The sequence below is a fragment of the Heterocephalus glaber genome, unplaced genomic scaffold (assembly GCF_053883595.1).
Source record: "Heterocephalus glaber isolate CG9 unplaced genomic scaffold, H.glaber_assembly_v1.0 deba00000122, whole genome shotgun sequence".
In the NCBI taxonomy this organism is placed as follows: Eukaryota; Metazoa; Chordata; class Mammalia; order Rodentia; family Bathyergidae; genus Heterocephalus; species Heterocephalus glaber.
In genome coordinates this window covers 88,325,635-88,345,285 of record NW_028258138.1, presented here as the reverse complement: position 1 = coordinate 88,345,285, position 19,651 = coordinate 88,325,635, and the positions used below count along the sequence as shown (strand labels likewise).

The following is a 19,651-nucleotide window of genomic DNA, read 5'->3' as shown; positions in this document are numbered from 1 at the left end:
CGAAGAAACGCGCAAAAGGGAACTCAGGAAATGAAGGCCACCAAGTTGTCAGGAAAACATATTTTTAAAAAATTAATGATTCATCCCTGTCGGTAAAAGATACAGTATCTCCTCTCCTCTAAAAAAAAAAAAAAAGAGTTTTTTTAAAAAAGGGACATTCAAAAAGAAAGAGATTGCAGGAAAACTGAAAATATTACAGTAGGAAAAACTCAGCAAAAGGGAAGGGAGCAAGGGATGAAGCTCAGTGGTAGAGTGGATGCTGTGGGTTCAGTCTCCAGCACCAAATTAACAAAAAACAGACAGACTCCCCCAAAACAGAAGGAAAATCTGATGAGGTGACTGGGAACAGAAAGTCCAGATCCTCGGTGTCCAGTTTGCATTTACAAGACTTTGCCTCTGCAGTCTTGCCCCAGTACAATTGAACTATGACAGAACTCCTTCACAGGGCAATAAAGATGTAAACAACCTTCTTTATTCTAGGAATTGGCCCTCCCCCCAAAAACCTCACTAAAATGAAAACCAAACTGTCCAATTTCCCGTCAAGTGACAGTTTACTCTGTAAGCTCTTTGAATCTCCTGCCTCAAAATCCTTGCTTGCTTCATGCACCAACCCTGAACTGTCATCCTGTTGGATGCTGATCAAGCCTAGCATGGGAAGCCCCGCCCTCAGCCAGGGTTTACAACCTCATCAATACAGGCATAGTGATGCAAGCCTCTAATTCCAGCACTTCAGAGGCTGAGGCAAGAGGATTACCAGATTAAGTCCTGGCTGGGCAATTTAGCAAGATCCTATCTCAAAATAAGAATAAAATAAAGTAAAAAGTGCTGGGATGTGGCTCAGTGGTAGAACATCCTGGGGTTCAATCACCAATACCGATCCACAAGCAAACAAAAACTCTAAATAACTCAACTCTTCCCTGTTTCCTACCAGGATGGTCAACTTTGTTTAATCAACAGGTTGTTTTGGTGATATTTTGGTAATATAAGAAAAATAGAGGAAGGAAATGGACAAAAACAAGTAAAGTAAAAGATCAATTAGGGCATCTGACATCCAGAGAGAAGTTCCAACAAGAGAAAAATGGAGGGGAGAAGATGGAGAAAAACATCAGAGAAATAGTTTAAGAAAGTTTCCCAGAATGGATGGACAGAAATTTTCAGTGTAGAAGGGAGGGGGGAATCAAAGACTCACACCAAAGTTGAAATCATAATTTCTTTTTTTTTAAATTGAGTCACCCAGAATCAGAGGGAGTCCTTGGTTTTCTGCAGATTGTCACCACCAGATGGCAGGAATGCCTCAAGGGCTCTAGTTCTTAAATTTCATTTTGTTTTTAAATGCCTATCTTTCCAAAGCATGGGAGAGAGGTGGGCTCAGTTTGGATTCACTCCATCTGGATGCTCCTCAGAGCCCTGGCTGTGATCTTGTCCCCAGAGGCCCCATGGAAAGGTCACCACAGTCAGCCCCAAAGAATAAGGGCCTTCCCTCCGAGGCCGTGAAGGGAAAAAGACCTCTAGGAAAGTGAACTCTGAACTGTAATTGTCCATTGTGCGGGACAGATTTCTGGCATTGGGGGTTCTACAAAGCACCCATTCATTCTTTCTATGAGTGTTCTTGATGCCAGCGAGATGCCAAGCACTACATGAGGTACCAGGCATACCTCAGTAAAAATAATCAAGCGTGGCCTTTGTCTCTGTGGAGTCAACCAATCAACAAATATATGCTTATTTAAACACATCATGGTAAGTGCTATGAGGGCAAGAACTAGGTACTTTAAGAGAAAGAGGCCTACCGGGTTCCTCAGAGGAATTTGAAGGAGTCAGAGTAGAAGGACGCCATGCAGTTGTCTTGGGTGGAGACAAGATGGTGCGGATGAGGGTGGTGCTGGGAAAGGGGAAGGGGTTGAATTCAGATGTGCTGAGGGTAGAATCGACAGGACAGGGTCATTGTCTGGACCCAGGAAGTTAGATGTGTGAAAGGTAACTCCCAAATGAGGAAACCATTTTCCGTGGTGGAGAAGGCTTGGAAGGAGGGGAGGGTGCATACAACTAAGGGTTCAGTATGAACTGGGTGTTGTGACACGCCTGTAATCCCACCACTCTGAGAGGCTGAGACAGGAGGACTGCAATTTCAAGCCCAGCCTGGGTAACTTAGCGACTTAGAGAGATCTCTGGGTTCTTGTGACTGCTACTGATTCAGGTTTGCTTTGATCCACTGTGTAACAGAATGGTGTGGCTTGGTCTGGCTTACTTGGTTTCAATTGGCTCACAGTTGGCATTAATTTTAAAATTATTTTTATTCAGTTTCCCTGTGGGGCAACAGAAAACCACTTAAATTTGTAGTATTCTCTGAGGCAGGCATTTCAGTTAAACAGGAGAGCCTCTTGTACATTTGTTGTTAGGTGCTTGTACTCTGTTCATAAGGCACGCAAAGAAGCTCCTGGAAAACGTAAGCCTCATTGTCTGGATGGATCCCTGTGAATAAAATTCAGGTCAGATCCTGAGTGTGACTCTGACATGGCAGAGGTGAACACTTCCCCCATTGAGTCTGAGGATGGTGTCCCCTTTTATCCCCAACGTCATGCCTGGTACATATTTACTTAATAGATATGGAAGTGAAACCTTTCTCTTAGATTTTTCTGGTCTTCAGACCTGAGTGCTCCTTAGGACTTGACCCCTCCTATGAGGATTTCCAGAGAGCTGCTACACACAGCTGTGTGGGAGGCAACCCTCTGGACCCATTTCGGGTTGGGCCCATATCACTGGATGCCTTAGGAAAAGACATGTCTTGGGCCTTTTTCCTCTGTGTGTGTGTGTGTGTGTGTGTGTGTGTGTGTGGTGTTGAGAACACCTGAATTTGCTCTCATACAGCTTGTAAGGCTGCTTTATCGTTGGCAACGGGAAGGAGTGGCCATAGCCCCACAATCCTGCTCCAGCATCATAATTAATAGATACATTAAAAGCTTCTAAATAATAATTAAAAAGCATAGTTTGAAACTGCATTATTTTTATCATTGTGTAATGCACAATCTAAGCAAAAAGAGTGTGCTTACTCTGCAGCAGTGGCGTAAGACAAGTCCTCCTCCCATTCCGGCCATGTGGTTGTGCTGAGCAGGTCCTGTGTTGAACCCCAACCCTCCCACTGCTCTGGATCTGTGCCCTGAGAGCCCTGCCCTGCCTGTTGTCTTTCCTTCTCCTCCCTTCTGGCATGGTGTCCTGTGTTCTGGATTTTTCAGAGAACCCTGTCCTTTTCTTACAAATCTTTATTATGTGTGATTCTTTTTCCTGATCCAAAGCTTGTTATTTAATAAGTTTCCTTGGAAAATAGGTCCAAAGTCCTGTAGAACGCGCTCCTGAACTTTGCCTGAAGTGCTAAGCAGGCCAGGCTGCACCTGGGGCCCATCCAGCCTTCTCAAGGCGAAGCAGATAGGGCTGTTGACACACACCACTTCGCTGGGAAGGCTTTCAAGTCAGCAGGTGTTGTTTAAAGCTTTGGAGAAGTTCAGAAATATCGTAGCAATGTTAATGTGTAAAATAGTCTCCCTAGATACGATTATCCTCCAATTTTGTCTAAGTCCTAAGTTTTCCTCAAAAAAATTATAACCTCTTCAGAGTATAATCAGTCACAAGAACAAAACAAGTGCGTAAGTGTTTAAAAGGACGTGGGAAAACTGTCATTATTTGTAGGTGATATTGTGATATAGCTGGGAAACCTAAGGAAATCAACTTAAATTATTGGAAATAATAGGAACGTTCACTAAGGCGGCTATTACAGAACACACATGCAAAGATCAATAGTATTTAGAAATTCCAACCAAAACCAGTTCAGAAATATAATAGATAAAATTATTACAATCACAAGTCAAAACAATAATAGCAGATTCTTAACAGGAAGTGTGTAAATCTAGACAGATAAAATTTAAAGCAATAGAGGACATAAAAAAGGCAGAAGGCAAAGATTCTATTTTATATTCATTTCCCCCTACATTAATCTATGGATGGATGAAATCTCAATGAGGACTAGAACTAGATTATTTACTCTGGTAACCTGAGTTGAGTTTTAGTTCCAGTGGAAAGGGAATTACGTGTAATTATTGATCAGCAAAAAATTTTTAAATACTTGTAAAGGAAGAGTTGTTTCTGGTAGCTCAGCCCCATGGTGGCCCCAGTGATTTCTGCTTTCTCTTTTCACACCCTGTGTAGACCTCTCCCACACTGCACTGGCGTGGGGCCGCCAGGTAAAATATAGAATGCTCCGTTGGGTGTGGTGATGCATGCCTGTGATCGCAGCACTTGGGAGACTGAGGCAGGAGGATCACTGTAAGTTTGAGGCCAGTCTGGGCTACATAGAGAATTCAAGGCCAGCCTGAACTATATAGTGAGACCCTGTCTCAAAACAAAACAAAACAAAACAAAACAGGACCAGCAGGTTGGGCTTCGCCACCTCTGTGATGCCACTCGGTGGGGTGTGGGCACCCAGCGCTGAGGGCCATCCCAGGCAGGACTTGTCCCTTCAGCCTAGGCACTGAAGTTTAATAATGAAGATATCGCCCAAGGTTAGAAACAAAATCACCTAGAGGAAGTGCTGGTAGTATGGCGTGTGGAAGTGCACAAATCTCTAGAGCAGACAGCTTTATTTTAGGGGCAATCCAGATTATGCTTGGCATCTTTAATGTTTTAATGTGGTATTTCCTGTTGGTTTTATATATGGGACAAATTAAAGGAGACTTTGGGAAATATGAACCTTTAACATACAAAACAGGATGGACACTATGGGGAGTTTCTTTTAAATCATATCAGGAGCTTGCATAATAAAAGCAGCAAAGAATCCAACTCGAAGCATGATTGTGTCTTCTTTAGGCCTGGATATCTTATGCATAATTACTGGGTTGATTGCAATAGTTCTGACAGTGGTGGAGTTGTCTAAATTTAAAACTGTGTCATATAAGAATTATGGACAAGCGAAACTGGGGAGGGAAACAAAACAAAGAACAACAGTAACAAAACTATACATATATGGACTGCCCAGTTACATATGAATTTCAGAAAAACAATATATAGTTTTATAGGGTGTTTCTCAACAATTGCATGAAATATTACTTCTAAAAGCTAATTCATTGTTTATTTGAAAATCAAATATAACTGGGAATATTACATTTTTATTTGTTAAATCTGACAACTCTATTATACCATGCTTGGTCTATGCAACCAATAGCATATTCTGGAAGTAATGGTATGTCCTTCTGACATTAGGATATGGCAGACTGTGGCTCTGTCTTGGCGCTCTCTCTCTCTCCCTCTCATCTCTCACTGTGGAGGAAGCCAGCTGCCATATGTGAGCTGCCTAGGAAGAGACCCACATGTCCAGGAACTAAAACCTCTGGCCAAGCTCAGGGAGTAACTGAGGCTGCCCGCAGTAAGTGGGTTTCAAAATGGATACTTTGGCCCTGATGCCCTGAGATCCCTGCAGCCTCAACCGACACCTCAACTGCAAGCCTGTGAGACACCGGAGCCAGGAGCCCAGCAAAGCTGCTCCAGGTCCTCAGGCCTCAGAACTTGTGTAAGACAGCAAATGTTATAAGATGCTAAATGGTGGTGGTGGTGGGGTTGTTATTTGGTGATAGAAAATCAATACACTGACCTAATATGAGATTTTTTAAATCATAAAGTTATAATGATTTAAGTACTTCGGCATTTAACCTGTAGTGTGTAGAATATGCATCAATTTATTGAAGAGGATTCATGTTTTTATAAGAATTTTCATGTAATTATTGCAATTGTGGTCAAATAAGGAACATTTTCTGCTTGAAACTGTATTGATTTAAATGATGTGTGAGATGTTTCACCATTTTCAGGCACTGTGTAATTCTATTGTAATAAACTGGCAGGTATCTTTGTAACTATAAATAGTGCATGCTCGGCCATGTACACTGCAAATAGCCTTTACCAAATGTGTTTGACAAGGACCATAATTAACATCACTTAGTGAGTTGTGATAAAGAAAAAAGCCATGATTTATTTGATGTGACTGGCTTAATTGTTTCTATGTGGCACCAAGAATGAAACTGTTTAACAGCTGTAACCAATGGTACTGATCTATCCATCCAGTGTTGTCTTTATTATATTTGGTTGTGGTTTGGTAGTATTACATTGTCAGACTAGGAAGGCTGAAGAAACAGAGTGGTTTTAGTTTTGCTGAAGACCGGCCTTATTCATGGACAGCTTTCCTAACAAGCAGTTACTAACTTTTATCAGGTGTTAACATCTGTTCAGGAACATGGGAGTATGTTTACATGTCAGAAGTTTTGTTTAATTCTATGGTATTTCTAAATTGATTTGTTAAAATAAATTCAGCAAATGGAAAAAGAAAAGTACTTTGGCATATCATACAGAAATCTGTACTTCATTGAATAGTTTTGAGAGTCTTAAATAGGATGTGTATTGGGAATTCTGTATAGGATGTAGGCATTTTAAATCAGCATGGAAAAGATTAATTGGTAAATAAATAACATTGGTATAATCATTTAGCTATTCATTAAATTAATTAAATTTTCTAGGATATAAGGTATACATGAGATATGTAGCAAAATGATCACTATAGTAAAGCAGATTAACATATCTATCTTCTCACATAGCTAGTTTTTTGGTGGCAAAGGGAGCTAAAATCTACTTATTTAACAAAAATCTCTTATACAATTTGATTATAGTTTTCATGTTGCACATTAAATTTCTTGACTTATTTATCATACATGTCTTCACATTTTGATCCCTGCCTCATGGAGTCTAAGCGTAAAAATGGAGATTTCACCCTGGGCTTTTGTATCTGCCAAACGTGAGAGTATCTCAAGATTTGTGCAGCCACACCCCTCGGGCTGTTGTGGCTCATATGGCCCCAGAGTTGGACAAAGTCTGCAGGCATCCTTCACGAGCCGAACTGAGTGACTGGGATGAGAAAGGATGGGTTCTGATCTCTCTTAACACCTCCACCAGGCAGATACTGTGAGGACTTGGTAATGAGCCATCCTAACTCTCTTGGCCCAATGTAGGGCAATTTCAACAGTGATTTCCACACAGAGCTTTGTTCCTTCATGGAAAGTACTAGAGGGCTAGTCCATTTCAGTTTTCTAGCAGAATCATTAAGTAGCAAATGACCATTAACAAAGAAAAATATGTGACTTCAAGTAGGCACTGTCAACATTACACTTCTTTTTTCCTTATGAGTTATATACCTGTATCTATATCTATATCTATGTTTTCTGGGAAGGATTACACAAATCCTAGTAAAAGTTTTTATAATCTTAATTTATTAATGCCACCTTTTTACCAAAAAGAAAATCAAACTTTAAAAAAATCATTCAATGATAATGATAGCTTATATAAGGTTTCCCACAATATTAATCTTCCAAAATTTTAAAAATCAGTGCATTTTTTAAATACAGGAAGGAACATAATTCTACCAAATGACTCATAATTCCAGTACACAATAACTTTATTGACATAGGAAAATAAAGTAATCCATAAGTGTAAATTCAAATATTCCAATAGCTTTTTAGAAAATAGAAACATTACATTTAATATCTGCTTGGTAAATGATGAGCTCCAATTTTACAAATTGTGTATAGGAGTGGTGGGAGTTGCATCTTAGAATTGATAAATTATATTCTTTCCAGTCTTTGTGTATATTTTTCATGTAGATTATATGTAATACATAAACATATAAAATGTATGTACATTTTTGTAGTCTGTTTTTTCACTTAATGGTATCATATAAACATTACATTAACATTATTAAAATCAATGATTCTTTTAAATGTAACTTAAAGTTTAATTTAAAATATTCCATTATAATGAGCTAGCCCATGTTCCTACTATTATGGTATAGATTTAAAATGTCACCCAAAAATCTCACTTGCTTGGATGTGGGGCCTGGTTGGAGGAAGTGAGTCACTTAGGGCATAACCTGGAAGGGTGTTTTCTTGTCCCTGGCTCATCACCTCTCTCTCTGCTTTCTGGCTGTTATATGGTGACAATTTACCTCCACCAGGCTCCTTGAGCATGCTGTTTCTGCCTTGGAGCCGGCTTACCATGGACTAAACCTAGTGAAACTGTGAGCCAAAATAAACTCTCCTCCTTTAAATTGCAGCTGTAGGGGCCAGGGATTTAGCTCAGTGGCACCACGCCTGCCTCGAAAGCACAAGGTCCTGAGTTCGATCCCTGGTACAAAAAAACAATTGCAACTGTCAAGAATTTTGGCCCAGTGATGGGAAAGTGATTAGTACAAGAGAATGGGTGCCAGGAGCAAGGTTGTTGCTGTGACTGCCTGGTCATGTGATTTAGGAGTCTTTGGAACGGATTTGCAATAGGAGTTTGGAAAGATTTAAAGATGTAGGTTTAGGGAAGACCTAGAAGGCTGTGAACAGAGCTTTATTTGGAATACTGATCAAGCTCAGAAGACCAGAATGCTGCAGAAGATCAGAAAAGTGACAGTAAAGGGCAGGCTCAGAAGGTTTCAACTGGGAACAAGGACTCCATTGGCCATATGTGTTACTCTCTGGCAGAAAATTTGTCTACGTTTTGCCCATGTCGTGAGATTCTATGGAAGACTGAGATTAAGGGTAGAAGACTAATTAATCTGGTGGAGGAAATTTCAAGGCAACCCAACATTCAGATAGTGGTATGGGCACTGCTGGGTGCTTTTAGCCAGATCTACAGTGAGAATCAGGAACAAATGGCAAAGCTGAATGATCTGAAAAGTTTTCAGTTTCACCAGAAAGGAAGTGTCTGCCAAATTGGGGCCATGGAGAGCATGGTTGCTGAAAAGATTAACATTAAAAAGATGTCAATGGACTGGGGATTTAGCTCAGTGGTTCCACCACCTGCCTTGAAAGCACAAGGTCCCAAGTTCGATCCCTGGTACAAAAAAAAAAAAAAAAAAAAGACATAACAAAAAGATGTCAAGTATTTTGTACAGGGTCAACAAGAAAGAAGCCTTGAGAGCCTCTTGGAAATTAGCATGACCTTACATATCACAAGCTCAAGGGAACAAAAGTGTAAATCTTTCATTCAAGAAGAAAGTCCCTGGGACACTTGCTCATTCAGGGCTGCCCAGGGAAGTATATCCTCAAGTTCACCATCCAAGCACTCAGAGGCCACTCCAGCCATGGTCTAAGGGGCCAGATTACTGTTCACCTTGGGAGACCTTGGAGTTATCCACTTAGCACTAGTTTTTCTGGCATGCAGAATGTAAAAGTTACAGGGTCATCTAGATCCATCCAGATTTCAAAAGGTGACCAGGGAGGCCCAGAAAAATAAGAACATGTTATAGGGTCACAGTCTACCAGCAGCCCCTGGGAGGCAGTATGTGAAGCTGTGAGAGTGAAACCCAAGGAGCAGTGGAGATCCTAGAACATTGGATGTGTCAAGGACATGAAGGATCTGCTGAATGGAGCCAGCCCGAGAGAGAAACTGTGACTGGCAAGGACATAGAGGTGGGGCTGCCCAAACCCCTTTGGAGCTCATATCTGACCACAGTCTGCCTCAGTTGCTAGATGTGGAGGTACAGGATTTAACATTTGCCCTGCTGGGTTTGGTCTGATTTCTTTCACCCTCTTGTTCTTTCTTTATGAAATGGTAATGTTTACCCTGTGCCACTGTGTGTTGGCAGTGTTTAATTTTCTCTTTGGTTTTTATAGGGGCTCACAGCTAAGAGTTTGCCTTGAGTCTCAGAAGAGACTTTGGACTTGGACTTTTCAAACTGTTAGAGATGAATTAAATGCATTTTGCATAATGAGGTGGACATGAAACTTTTGGAGACCAGGGGTGGAATGATAGAGTTTATATCTAAAATAGTCCCCCAAAGTCACACTTGCTTGGAGGTGGGGCCTGGTTGGAGGGGGAAGGTCACTAAGGGCATAATCCGGAAAGGTCTATTCTTGTCCCCAGGTCCTCACCTCTCTGCTTCCCTGCTACCTTGTGGTGAACAATTTTCCTCCTCAACTGTTTTTGTTTTTGGCACTGAGGATCGAACTTGGGATCTTGCACTTGCGAGGCAGGTGCCAGAACCACTGAGCTAAATCTCTGGCCCCCCTCCTCAACTGTTATGGCGTGTTTAGATATCCCCCCAAAGCCTCATGCTGTCATAGATGGAATTTTTTTTTCAGAGTTGGCTGGACCTACAGTGTGTGTATGTGATGTTGGAATTGATTCATGGTGCAATGCTGGGCTCAAGGGCACTAGGATTAAAGGTATGCATGCTACCAGCCCTATGTAGTCTGGCTAAAAGGGGCAGAAAAACAGTTAGATGCCTTGTTGGTTTTGCCACCTTCTGGCCACCATGAACTGTTTCTCCTCTGCAAGACCTGTCTGCCATGCCACCCTGCCTTGGAGCCAGCCAGTTGTGGACTGCAGTCTCTACAAATTGTGAGCTAAATAAACCTTTCCCCCTTTAACTTTGAGTGTTGGTTATTTTGTCCCAGCAACAAGAGAAAAGTAACTAAGACATCAACCATTCTCATTCTGCCTTGGAGCTGGCTGACCACAGACTGAACCCACTGAAACTGTGAACCAACACAAGCCTTTCCTTCTTTAAGTTCCAGCTATTGGCTATTTTGTCCCAGCAACAGGAAAGCTACTAATACTCCTACTGTTGACATTTACGTTGTTCTTTTAGTTTTTACAGACATAAATGTTTTTACATTATTGTGCCATAAAGTTTTTTTGATTTTCAGATTATATCCCTATGACAAAAATTCAAAAGCAGCATTTCTGAGGCTCTTACTATGATTCAACATATGTCTAAATTATTTGCCTATTTGTTAGTTTAATTATTTGGTTTTTGTTTTGGTTGTTGATGTCATTAAATATTCTGAATATCAACCTTTTGTCTCATGAATAGTTCACAAGATTTTCTCCCATTCTGAAGTTGTTTCTTCACTGTGTGATTCTTTCCCTTCTTTTGCTCTCCGGAACCTTCTTAGTTTGATATAATCTCATTTGTTTATTTTTTCAGAGTCAATCAAAAATCATTACACCTGGGGCTGGGGACATAGTGATAGAGCACTTGCATAAGCATGCACAGGGCCCTAGGTTTGATCATTAGCACTGAAAAATCTCATTCCCCCTATACCAATGGTATTCTAAAATTGCTTCTGTTAGAGAAGTTTAAAAAAGTAAAAGTCAGCTATGTTATTTAAAGTTACATTCTTTCAAAAGTCACCTGTGTCAGTACTGTACGTAAACATGGGTGATGATTCTTCCAAAGGTTAGCCTGTGTTCATAGAGTTAAAAGTAAAGACAAAGAAGATATCTAGAAAGAGAGAAAGACAGAAAGAACGAAAGAGAGAAAAGAGAGAGAGAGAGTCTTTTGGGATAAGAACTGCTTTTTAAGGTTGGTCAAAAGCTAGTGCACCAGGCACAGATCCCCTGGGGAAAGGGAAGACTCTCTCCCAGCTGTGTAACACATCAGGCATAATTTACCTGTCCCTTCAGAGTATTGGATCGGAACATGCCTGTAGACATTTCTGTACTGGTTTCAGTTTCAGTAAGCACCATCACCCCGTGCAAAGACCAGGATAACAGCATGGAAACCCCAGAAGAATTTCCCCCTGGATTTCTAGAACAAGCATCCTTAATTGTGGTGTTCTTGTGTTGTAGTCTAATCCATCCCTAGGAACGCTGTCTGAGTATCTGTGACTATCCTCAAGGAAGCCTGACCTTCCGGGACAGTATATTCCAGAGGCCGAGGCCACATGGGTTCTAAGCAACCTCTTCAATGTCCTTGGCCTTCTGTCTAATTCTAATCTTGGGGGATCTTGGGGAGTGGAATGCTACTGTGTCTACAAACTTTAGGGTGGCCAAGGGATCACTTATAGCTTCAGGGCAGAACCAAAAGAACAGCCTTTGGGAAAGAGGCTGTCTTTGGTCTTGTGTTAGCTATTGAGGAGAATTCTCATGGGATGTTATTACTTCAGGTCACCAGAGCATTTCCTTCTCCTTTAAAGAATTCCAAAACATTCAGTTTGGCTCAGAATATTTAGAGCTTGACTGAAGCAAAAGCTTCCCTGGGTATCTGCAGTCTAGAACAGTCCCATCCCACCTCCATCTGTCCTTGGGTAGTCTCCTGAAGCCCCCCCTGAGGTTCAAATGTGGGTTACTCAAGGGCCTGTGTAGTTCCCAGGGAGCCCAAAGACAGATCTTTGTAGCAGTGCTAGTGTTATACAGATAATATTTCTTTAATTCTACCAGTTAGATTTTACACTCCCCAAATGAAGAGAATAAACAAGTATCATTATGCACCATTACTTGGACCCATATTCCCATCGTCTAAAATGAAATTCCATTCTTGCTTGATGTGTGGACACAAGGAATGATATGACAAGACTCAGATGAGGTTGTAGGTATAGTAGAGTAAGATCTTAAGCTTATAAAAGAAAGCATATCATTTTTCTTCTCTAATACTTATTGAGCTGGATCCCAATTTATTTTTGGAAAGCATCCCAGATATAAAGTGGGCAACAGAACACTTCCACCAGCCAGGAGTTCTAGCATCATACGCCAAACTCCTTGATACTAGCCTTGGATATTGAATCCTCTCGGTTGACTGCTGCCTTTAAGACGGCTGCATCTTGAGCCCTGACCTTACCAAAATGATCTACCTGGAAGAGGGAGAGACCAGATTCAAGATCTAAAAGTAGGCAAATGGTAGTGGAACAAAGTAGCCTCTGCATTCCACTTCTTATTTATATCTCTTTATAATAAAAATGACATAGGCCCTCTGCCATTTTACCATATTCAACTTTGGGATAAATGAGCTCTTTCTCATTATTCTTAGAATAACTTTCTTTCTTGTCAGATACTATGGACAGAAATGTGGCTCTGAATTCTATTGCTTTCCCCAACTTTCTTTGTATAGAGCATTGCAGTTTCTAGCTGAGTTGTTTACAAGCCCATAGAATCTCAAGGGTTTTCAGAGAATGTGCAATGAAAATAATTTCTAGTACTAACAACTAGAAAGGCAGACACAGAATCTCTTGGAAGCTGCGACTAGAGGAATGGGCCAGAAATGGGTAACAGTACATTTCTGTGAGTAGTTGGTCCACAGAAGCATACAGGGCTGTATTTGTACCAAGCTGTGTTGAAAGGTTGGAAGAGAATGACATAAATCCAACACAGAATTGTCAAGAAAAGTCGACAAATTTTAGGATTTTTCTCTACTCTGATATTTCTGAAGTCTGTGTTGTTAAAATTGGCTTTCTTAGTCTTTTTATCACTATTGGTATTGCTCATTAAAGCAGCTTGTCTGTAAGAGTCTTGAGTAGTCCACAAAAGTCTGAAACACAGAAGTCATAGTGAAATCTAGAAAATCACTTGTATTCTAATTCCTCAAACTGTGAGTATAAATACCAATATTTAGGGGAGCCAAGAACATGGGCTCTCACAAATACTGATCCAACTGTTTAATTTCACAGACAAGATTGAGAGCCACTGCTAAGTTAAAATTCAATTATTGTCTGCAACTTTATTCTCCTATATTTCAGCAAAGCTTCTATAAGAAGGCTAATTTGAATTTTAATTCTTTTTCTTGTTTCAGCCCCTGCCAAAGGTGCTAATAGGCACTAAAATTTCTACATGTACATGAGGGCAAAGAGAAAGAAAGAAAAAGGGTGTAGCCACAGATGCAACAGGCAGCCCTTTAGAATTTCTGAGACGTTCTTTTCCCAAGGCATCCACTTCACCAGCAGAGATTAAGGACCGTACTGGATGTGAAAAATGTCACATCATTTTCAAATCCATGCTATACAGGCCAGGCTCCCTCACTCACCAGTGAACAGTATAGCAGCTCTTCCTACCTCTACCAGTTTTCTATCCCTTCATCTATGTTTTCCCACATAAAATTAGTATGATATGGAGAACTTTGGTGGGGGGTAGGGATGGAAATCACCACATGCTTTCTTTGTGTATTTGCTAACCAGTGCTCCACTAAGACCTTCTTAGAAGATGTAGGAGAGTACAATATAGAATCTCCCCTTTCCTGTTCTCATATTAAGTCCCTGTCAGATTACAGGAACTTTACAGGTAGATGTATGTAGTTTTGTGAAGACCACAGTGGGAGGTTTGTGTCTATAGAATAAAAAGCATGAATACTAAATTTATAAAATTAGCAGGAACCAGGGAAGTAGAAAAGGAATGGTATCAATTCCCTGTACACTTGAGAAGTGGGAGGATAAAGGATTTGTAATGGAAACTAGAACAGAGAGATGTATGAAATAAAACTGACACAGAAGCTCAAATATTACATGGTTTCTCTAATATGAGAATCCCAAATTATAAAGAACAGATAAAAGAGAGGTAATAGGAAGTTAGGAGATAGATCTTTCTCAAATGGGAAAGGGATGAACATATGGAAGGAGGGGAAGAAAAAAGAATTGAAATGTGTTATGTGCAGGAACCAACCCCACATAAGAAATGTAATCATATACTATACACATGTACTAATAATAAATTTTGCTATAAAAATACAATGTTGTTCTTCATTAAAATTTTTAGAAGTTGTAGGAGACTGACAATCAGAAGAAGAGAAACAAGCAAGGAAGAGACTGCAGTCAGGTGTTCAGAGGAAATACATCAAAATAACAGGTTTGGACTTCTGCTATCTCATGATAAGTTTTAGCTTAAGCTTTGCAAAGCTAGCATTCTAGAAGTTGCTTCGTTTCTACCTAGGTATTAATTAAGCCACCACTAAATTCAGTTCTCACTAACAATGGTTAACTGGGTCAAAGATTGTCCTTTTTCAATTTTTTAATAGCACTCTGTTAAAAGAATTAAGCATAAACAATTCGTATAATTATCCCCAAGTTGGAAGCATTATGCACAATTGCAAAAAGTGTCAAAGAACAGAGACCTAGGTGTAGTGAATTATATCCCATACTTCTCTCGAAATATCTCCAGTCACTGCTTATTTTCATATTATCTTGCTAACTTCACTTTGTCCAGACTTTAAGAGGAATAGATTTGCAAATTCATCCTGGACCTCTTGAAATTGTCTTCTGAGGGCTCCAGTCATGGATCTGGGATCTTGATACTTACCAAAACCTCCATTCTTCTGCTGAGGTTTTGTCAGCATCGGGCTGGGTCTGCTAATCTTACATGAGCTTCAGGTGACCATTCCCAGTGCATGTGATCCCGTCCCTGAGCCTGAGTTGGTTTCCTCTTCCTACTGAAGAGGTAGAGGAAGAACACTTCTCTACAGCTACCTTCATGATGGTTCCCTGTCTGCGTCCCCTTAGCTAAGCTCTGCTGAACACTTCGATCAGACACCAGTTTAGGTGTTGCTGTGAAGGTGTTTTGGGTGTGTGTGTAACATTTAAACCAGCAAGCTTTGAGGAGCACAGACACTTCCATTAAGTAGTGGCCTCATCCAGTCAGCTAAAGACCTTAGAAACAGGGACAAGTGTCCCGAAGGAGAAGGGACTCTCAAGTCTGTAGCACGCACACCCTGGCCTAGTGCAGTCTGTTTCCATTATGGACAACCAAAAGGAGTCCACTCGACACAGGAGCACCCGGGGTTGATGTTTTACGAGTGTGACTTTGGACATGATATGGTAAAACAGGTGTGATCATGGGAGGAAATGAGATGAGTCTTGGAAGAAGCTTATTATACTCACAGGTCCCAAGGAGGGGAGGCCACATAGCATGCAGGGCCAAGGAGAAGCATCAGATTGCACTCAGGTGGCTGAAGACAGGAGAAAGAAGTCTAGGGACACACAACTATTGGCGTCTCCTTGGAAAAGGCAAGGTAGGGCAGTGTGAACTGTTTAGGGCTGGCAGCTTGAATAATTCCAGTTGCTTTGTGCCTGGCCCTGGGATGCTTTAGGGTGGGGGATCCTGCTACGGTGTCTGAGATTAGATTAGAAGATGGCTGGGTTGTAGACTTGGATTGGTTGGTTTGTGTATGAAAAACACGCTGTTAAGGAAGTCCTTTGCTGTCTCTAAAACTCAGCTAGGCCTGCAAGGGCTTTCCAGGATATCAAAACATCAAAAATACAGACCATAAAAAATGCAGTTCATACAATTGGACATTTTAAAAATGAGTAATGGCAGCCCAAAGCCTAAAGTTCCAGAGTGTTTTTATTCAACTGTGTGGAGAGTCCATTTAAACCATAAGGGTAGAGTACCAGGGAGACACGATTGTCTGAGAATCACACTATTAGAGTTTGCTAAGCAGAGAGAAAGACAGAGAGAGAGAGAGAGAGAGAGAGAGAGAGAGAGAGAGAGAGAGGGAGAGAGAGAGGGAGGAGACAGGTGAGAGATGGGAGTGAGTGGGCAGGATGAAAGGGATGCCAAGCCCCTATGGCAGAAGAGAGTACGGCTCCTCCGAAGGACTGAGGGAAAGGGAGGGCAGAGCCATGCTGGAGGTCAGCAGGGATCATGCAAGGTCCTGCATCTATCTTAGGGACTTGGGGCTTTGTTTCAGGGGAAACAGGACTTCAGGGAAAATGAGATTTTGTGGGGATGGGGAGGGAAGGAACTCAGTGACATGAAGGTCAGTCTGGCTTCTGAATATTCGGGACACTATGGCAACAGTTCAAGTGAGATAAGGGTAGCACCAACTGGGACAGCAACAGCAAGGACAAAATACATGCATGGGCTGAGGGTTAATAGGTTCTAAGCTGACAGAAGACATGTGGAAGAATTCCTAGACTTCACACTAAGATCAGGAGTGTCAGGTGGGGAGGGATCTCACGAAGAATGGGAAAGGCAGGGTCCTTGGGAAGGCCCCAAGGCAGCCTAAGATTTTAGTCTTCCAGAGCATCAGCTGGTGAACCTTTTCTGTAAGGAGCAGATACTAAATTTTTCAGGCTATGCCTCCAAGAGTCAAAATTGAAATATTATGTGAGCACTACTATAAGAAAGAGAAAAGTAATTTGTATAAAACTTTCTATTGACAAAATTTAAAACCTAATAATTAAGAACAGTTCTTTTGTAATGCCAGTCTACTAATGAAAAAAATAGAATTTGGGGCAGGGGAGGATAATATCTTGCTTAATTGGTTTGCAGAGTCATTGTTCCATCATCCAACTGTGAATGCTCATCTTTTCATGCTGATCTGAGGTGAGGTTTTGTGTGTCTTTATTTGAAATGCTCTTTTTTCACAGATAGCAACTGTCCGATACTGATATCAATTCATGAACATTATTTAAATTGAGCATATTCATAAGACGTTCATAGAATTCTATTAGATTTTTCTCTTGGCAGTTGATTTTCAGCATGCCATCATCTTGTAGATAAATCACTTTCACTGAAGGTTGGATAGAAACTCCTGAATTGCACAGTTAAATGGATCTTGAAATATGGAAATTTCCTTTGTACTTGCATTGAGGTCAGAGAAACACTATTGCAGTTGTCATTTGAGCTCAGGAAAAATATCTGTTATAAATGGAGACTAGAAATACTGCTTTTTGTTTTAACTTTGACAGTGCGGGAAGTGCTTGGAGCAACTTGGTATTACCTAACATCTACGTGACTTTATTATGCTGTAAGTTTTGCATATAAGCACTTTTTGGCCTCATAATCTTAAGGTTGAATTGATTAAGAAATATATCAAGTCTGCATAAAGCTGTTTTCCAAAGTTACTACCAGTGGTGGAGAGCACTTGTAGGTCAGGCTGTCCCTGCTGTGTGTTTATACACCCTTCCATGTTGCATAAAACAATGTGGTGCAGGATGTACTTTGTCCTGAGTGACTCCATCTTATAAAGTAACGTTTTGCTCCTTTCTGGGTACAAATACTCAGGGAGAATAACTTGGTAACCACCTGTGCAAATAGAGTATCACCAAATTATCCAAAAGACAAAAACCAAAACCACAAACGACTCCTAGTTACACAGCACAATCATAAGACACGATCTGACAAATTACTTATGCTAATAAAAACTGCCATTTGTAAACTTATCCAGTGAAATCTGGGGCACATGGACATACTGTGTATCAAAGTTAGACCAGAGAAAACGGCCTGAGAGCTCACTGGACACACAGGGCGGAAGAATGATGCAGGCCCAGCTTGGGGGTGGGGCAGCGACGGGCACTGTCGCAAGGTCATCAGGCGATGAACTCCAGCTCTCTGTCCTCCAGCTTCAGCATAGCTCAATCTCCCTGCTTGACTCAGCCCCTCGAGCAGCCCTCCATCCAGACTGGGGCTTTGAAACAACTCTGTGCTGTCAAAAAGCTCCAACCCCCTGGGCCAGGGATTTAGCTCAGTGGTTTCGCCGCCTGCTGCGCAAGTGCAAGGACCGGAGTTTGATCCCCGGTACTAAAAAAAAAAAAAAAGCCCCAACCTCCAAGAGGCTCAGCCTGGTCTGTGACCTTCCCTGACCCAATATGGAGACTGCACAGCCTCAGGGCTCTCTGCCGTGGCTTCCGGTCTTGCCTCTTCCAATCCTGCAGTACCGCTAACCCTCTCTTAGCTGTTCTGTGCCCTCTACATTATTGTGTGAAGTGTAGTGTGTGACTTAGTGTTATAGATTTTACCGTAATTAAGACTGCAGTAAAGAACCTGTGACGGTCCAGCTCACTGGCTACCGGTGAAATCTTGAGTACTCCGCCAGAAAAGACCGGTGAAAGTGGTGCGCCTTGAAATTCGTTGTTATTCAATAAATTCTGACACTGTGGAAAGAGAAACATGTCCGGTCCCCGCGGATGGCATAGCTTGTTCATGACTGAGCAGATCTTCTCTTCCAGAACCATTTCAATTTCAGTTCTGAGTTTTTAAAAAATGCAGTAAGGCTTCACTGTTAAGGAGGTGCTGTGTGGGAGGGGAAGTCAAGATATTCAGACAGTTCTTCAGTTGTTTTAGGCTCAGCATTGGTTCCTTGAGTAATCAGTAATTGAACAGTATCAGTAACAATGGTTGATCAACAGCCAAGAATACCACTTAACGCCATTTGTATTGTTAATCAACTATTAAAGCCATTATCTCAACTCTTACAGCAACTGTGCACACTGAAAGGCTAACAATAGTTTTAAGCAAGTGTAGTTTTTCTGCACATATATATTCAGATGCTGCAATCAAAGAAGATGAAGGAAGCTGAAGATGTAGCATGGTGGTACAATGCTTGGCTAGCTATGAGAAGTCCCTGGGTTTTAGCCTCAGCACCAAAAGGTGGAGAAAGGTGATTTAATTAATTTATCATTAGTAAATAGCTTTTCCTTGCTTGGCTACCAAATGAACCAGTAAAATGCTTACTTTAGTTGAAGGCTTATTTTCTCTGTCTCTCTGTCTCTGTCTCCTTCTGTGTCTTTCTCTCTGTCTCTGTCTCTCTGTCTCACTATCTGTGTGTGTGTGTGTGTATGTGTGTGTGTGTGTGTGTGTGACAGGATCTTGCCATGTAGTCGAGGGTGGCCTTGAACTCACTATATAGCCCAGGATGGCCTCAAACTCATGGCAATCCTCCTGCTTCAGCCTCTTGAGTCCTGGGATGACAGGTGTGCACCACCATGCCTAGCATTTTCATTTAATATTTTTTGTGAAAACATTTTGCTATAATGTGATATTTCATTTAAAATTTTCTTTTTCCTGACCATCACTTTGCTATCTAATTTAATGGAAATAATTCACATTCCACTGTATCTTAGAAACATGACATTTGCTGTCTATTTTTTCC

General features: G+C 41.1%; 1 pseudogene; it reads left to right on the top strand.

The window, feature by feature from the left end:
• Nucleotides 1–4,527: 4,527 nt before the first annotated feature.
• Nucleotides 4,528–5,033, top strand: LOC110350667 (membrane-spanning 4-domains subfamily A member 13-like; annotated as a pseudogene).
• Nucleotides 5,034–19,651: the final 14,618 nt, after the last annotated feature.